Here is a 5,490-nt window from a genome sequence, read left to right on the forward strand (position 1 = left end):
AGTAGAAAAGTCTACTTGGAAACTAGAGTCAGATATGCTTGACAAATATCCTCACTTGTGTAACTAGACCTGATTCTGAGGACAGAATCTTTTTAAGGGGGAAGGATATAACGACCCGTGTAAATTCAAATTATTTAAATATGTGATTATTATGGAAATTATTAAATAAAATATGTGTATTGGTAGTACCAGCAGTGTATTGTGTGTTACCATTTTTATATGTGACTGTGGTGGCATAGGGATTATTTGTAAATAGTGAGTGGTATTGTTCTGTTCCACTTTAAAAAGTGGAGTTAATTGCAGATCTATTTCCATAAATATTTGAATGATCTCTAAAATTGGTTTTATAATTTTATAATTACAATAATTATTTTTAGGACTTTATAAAATTGAGAAATCAATATTTCATTAATTATTTATTTTTAAATGATTTTCTGAGTGTGTTTAATAGTAAAATCCATATTTAATTATGGAAAATTTCAAAAATTATGAAACTCATATTTATATAAGTTGGGAATATTCCGGGAATTTTAAAATTATTTTAGGAATTACCGGAGTTAATTTCACCCGCGCGTCGATTCATTTAATTGAGAAAGGCGGGTATAAATTGTATTTCAAAAATTATTTTAAAATTACGAAATTTATGTTTTTATTTACTTCGGGATATTTATAACATTTTAAGATTATTTTCATGATTTTCTGGAACCTTTTTAAATGCAACTCGGATCGTAAATATCCAAACACAGAACAAAAATCGGGTCTCCAGGTAGAATCAATACACGTGTTTAGTTTACAGGATGGTCCTGAATACGTGTCAACTGCTAAAATTTTGCTATATAAAAACAATAAAATAAATAATAGATTGTTCCCACCCCTGTAGTCTCTTCCTTTTATCTCTAATCTCTCGGCTCTCTCTCTCTCTGGGAATCTCTCTCGATCCCTCCCCATTCTCTTCCTCTTGATCATGCCCTGTTACCCCTTTTCTTTTCTTCCCTTTTATTCCGGTAAGTTGGATTGTCTGCTTCCTTAAGTTTCTTATCTCCGCCGTCCCTTGCTTTCCGGCAAGGCGACTGTGGTGGCGTGTGGGTTACCTGTCCTGGGTGCGTGATGCAATTATCTGTGTTGCGCTTCTTGTTCTTGTCTTGATACCATCTTGTTCCATTTATATCCTGTGCTGCCCGTTGTTATTTTCTCCGATTGTTTTTCCGGCGTGTGTATACACGCGGGTGTATGTATAGTTATTTGGTTGGTTATACTGATTAGCCTGGCAATTTCTTGGGATTATTCGGAGTTATTTTTTTCAATAAAGAAAAACCCGAATGATTCTCTGAAAATTTCCTCGGGTTATTGATGTTTAGGTTATTCGAAGTTTTTAAGGAAATAATCGGTAGAATTCGTATTGGAAACCCAGAATTATTCGGGCATCGACGAATTTTACCGCCGTTGACGGTGAACTTCGGTGAGTCGACGGTGGACGGTGATGAATTTATTCTGAGTCCTAATTTTCATGAAATAAATCAATTGATTCGTGAAATTATTTTTGAAATGAGAATTTGATTTTACATTAAGTCAAGTACGTAGTTTAGTTGACAAATTGTAATTGGATTGATTGTTGGGTTAAACTGAGGATTGGAATTGTGGTTATTATGAATTGGATTGTCGTTATAGAATTGACGTCGATTGATGTTTCGACGGGTAGTCCGATAAACAAAAGGGACGCTGCCCGATTTCCTGGAAAATCGAACTACGGAAAAACAGGAGCGTATCCGAGAATTATCGGGATGTCGAGCGAGTATAAGTAAATACATATATGTATGTTTATACAGAACCTGATTGTATGATGTGTTGTATGTTTTGACCAAAACACAGTAACCCTAATTTCGTAAAATGACGAGTATACGTATTTTCTGAAAATGAACACCGGATCGATTTCGAGAATATGAACCCTAATTGTTTTATGTGTTATTCTAATATGAATAATTATGAGTCGGATTTGAATATCGTTGGGTAATAATTAGTATCGAGGATATGTCAAGCATACCTAGATGTCTAACATAGGGTATTTCGACCCTGTAGGTTATAGTCGAGAACCTAAAAGTGGAGGATGGACTAAAGTTAACATAGTGGTCAGTCGACGATCTCAGTAGAGTTTCAACAGAAAGACCTGAGTGTCGAAGTCGTATTCAATGGGATCTAGTTGTTGGACGTAAAAGCCTAAGCGGCAGAGTTGGTCCAGAATTGATCAGTAGTAGTTGTAAAGACTTGTAAGGCAAGTACTTCCAAACTTTTCCTTAAGATATATCGCAATTATTTTCGAACTGTTTCATAAAATGTCACTCTTATTCATAATAACTCTTGTTTACATTGCAAGACCATTAAACTATTTACCCTTGAATCCCTGATTTTTCTTGATCTTGAGCCGTAAGCCTTGTTCTTTATAAACCATCCTTTGTTGATCCTCAAACACTAAACCACACAAATATAATACTATTTCCCAAATGTTTAACTACCAAACACCAAACACCAGAAGAAAATGGTTTGAAAACACAGGAACTTTTATACTCCAATCATTCCTAGTAACACCAAAGAACCATATCCTGAAAAATCATTACTGGTTTGATACCTGACCCTTGTGCAAACTGAAAACCGTTTCTTATATATACCCTTGAGATATCCATGAGTTTTCTTACATTTTTATGCAAATGTTTAACATCATCGATTATGATCTTGTGTTATTGAATCATATTGTTATCATATTGAACTGCTTTAGGATTGGATAGTTTTTATATATGTGGACCAGATTCGTGGTCAAACCATATCAATGGTCAAGTTAGGCCAATGTGTGCCTTGGATCCAGTAATTAGAGCAGTGTTGTGTGCTTGCTCGGGGTTAGTGCGTGACTGATCAGCAGCCTAACTTTGGTTTTTAAAACTTAAAATGAATATCCGATTCTAATGATTAGTTAAAAAGAAACTTGATTCCTTGGAATCATCTCATTTGATCATTGTTTAACCTCAGTTATCACTATTATGACTTGCTGAGCTAGTTAACTCACCCTTGCGATTCTTTTATATATTTTACAGTTGAAAAGAATATGGATGATAGTGGAGTTCCCCAGTCCAAAGTGCGGGCTAAGGTTTCAGTTGAGTTGAATCGAGCTAGCAGAAGCTTCATGCGGTATAGAGATAGTCAAACTATAAGAATGATTGTATTATCAATTGTAAGTTAAATTCGTTGGGATTTGGTACGTTGTAATAAAGGTTAGGATTGTGGCTTGTTTTCATACTTTAACCTATTGCGATCCGTGGTTACGTAAAGCAGGGTCATTGCAAATAATATTTCTTATTCAGGTTTATATATTATATATGTGTTGTGGACCCCAAACTTTTGACCCGGGTTTGGAGGGCGCCACAGGCAAGCCAAGGGTAAGTTGGAGAAAATAAGTTCCCGAGACCGGAATGCAAGCACTGTGTAAGAAGGCACCCTGGATTATGTAATAAGCTGAGCATGACATGCTATAGGTGCAATCAGAAGGGACATTTGGCGAATGAGTGCAAGATGCCGAAGCCAGGAGTTACGTGTTACAAGTGTGGGAAGACTGGACACATAGCTAGGGAGTGCAAGGCAACCAGACCAGTCAAAGCTTTAATGAACGTGGCAAATACCAGTGCGAACGTGCCAGCCGAGGTATTGGCATTACCTTCACCACCTACACCAACCCCGCAAGCAACAGCAAGGACATTTGATTTAAAGATGAAGGATGCTGTTCAGAATTCTGAGGTGATAGCAGGTACACTTTTACTCAAAAATGTCAAAGCTAAAGTATTGATTGATTCTGGAGCAACAAGATCTTTCATATCAGAATCTTTTGTTGATAAGCTTCAATATGATAAAATGATTATGAATGAGGTAGTAAATGTGGTAATTGCGAACCAAGAGAAGATTCTTGTGAATCAATTTTGTCCAAAGTGTGAGATTGATATTTCAGGGTATAAGTTTTCAGCCGACTTGATACTCTTCAAGTTGGGAGAGTTTGACATAATTTTAGGCATGGATTGGTTAGGAGAAAATAGCACTCAGATTAATTGTAAGACCAAGAAAGTGTATTTAAAGATGAAGAGTGGAGAGAAGGTAGGATTCAAGGGGCAGAGACAAGAGCAACTATTTCTTACAATCGTTCAGGCTAAGAAGCTACTTAGAAAAGGTTGTGAGTCATTCCTAGCTTATGTAGTGGATTCAGAAAAAGGCAGCCCTAACATAGAAGATATTCCTGTAGTTAACGAGTTTCCGATGTGTTTCCCGACGAACTACCAGGCTTACCACCAGATCGACTAATCGAGTTCGAGATCAACCTTGCTCCAGGCACGGAACCAGTTTCAAAGGCCCCATATAGGATGGCAGCAGCAGAAATGAAAGAGTTGGCGAGCCAGCTACCAGAATTGTTGGATAAGGGAGTGATACGGCCAAGTACGTCGCCATGGGGAGCACCTGTTCTGTTTGTCATGAAGAAAGATGGGAGTATGCGATTATGCATAGATTATCGAGAGTTAAATAAGGTAACGACCAAGAACCGCTACCCGCTACCAAGAATAGATGACCTTTTTGACCAGCTGAAGGGAGCAAAATGCTTTTCAAAGATCGATTTGAGATCGGGATACCATAAATTAAAGATCAAAGAAGAAGATATTCCCAAGACCGCATTCAGGACCAGATATGGGCATTATGAATTCTTAGTAATGCCGTTTGGACTGACCAACGCTCCGGCCACATTTATGGATCTGATGAATCGAGTATTTAAGAAGTATTTGGACAAATTTGTCATGGTATTCATTGATGACATCCTTATTTATTCTAAGTCGGAAGAAGAACATAAGCAGCACCTCTGGATAGCATTGGAAATACTTCATCAAGAGAAGTTGTATGCCAAGTTTACCAAATGTGAGTTCTGGTTAAAGGAAGTTCAATTTTTGGGGCATGTCATTGGAAATGAAGGAGTTAAAGTGGATTCGGCAAAGATTGAGGCAGTTATGAGTTGGGAGAGGCCAAAGACTCCTACGGAAGTGCAAATTTTTCTAGGGTTGGCAGGATACTATAGAAGGTTTGTCAAGGATTTTTTGAAAATTGCCACGCCATTGACCAAGTTAACCAGAAAGAATCAAAAGTTTGAATGGAGTGTAGAATGTGAGGATAGTTTTCAAAAGTTGAAACAGAGATTGGTAACAGCTCCGGTGTTAGTGCTACCGGATGATCAAGGAAACTTTGTAATATTCAGCGACGCTTCACATAAGGGATTGGGCTGTGTGTTAATGCAACACAGTAAGGTGATCGCATATGCGTCAAGACAGTTGAAACCGCATGAGTTAAAGTACCCGACGCATGACTTGGAACTAGCCGCCATAGTGTTCGCACTTAAGATTTGGAGACATTACCTCTACGGAGAGAAGTGTGAAATCTACACGGGTCACAAGAGTTTAAAGTACATTTTCACTC

This window comes from Apium graveolens, chromosome 10 (genome assembly GCF_009905375.1).
Source record: "Apium graveolens cultivar Ventura chromosome 10, ASM990537v1, whole genome shotgun sequence".
Classification (NCBI taxonomy): domain Eukaryota; kingdom Viridiplantae; phylum Streptophyta; class Magnoliopsida; order Apiales; family Apiaceae; genus Apium; species Apium graveolens.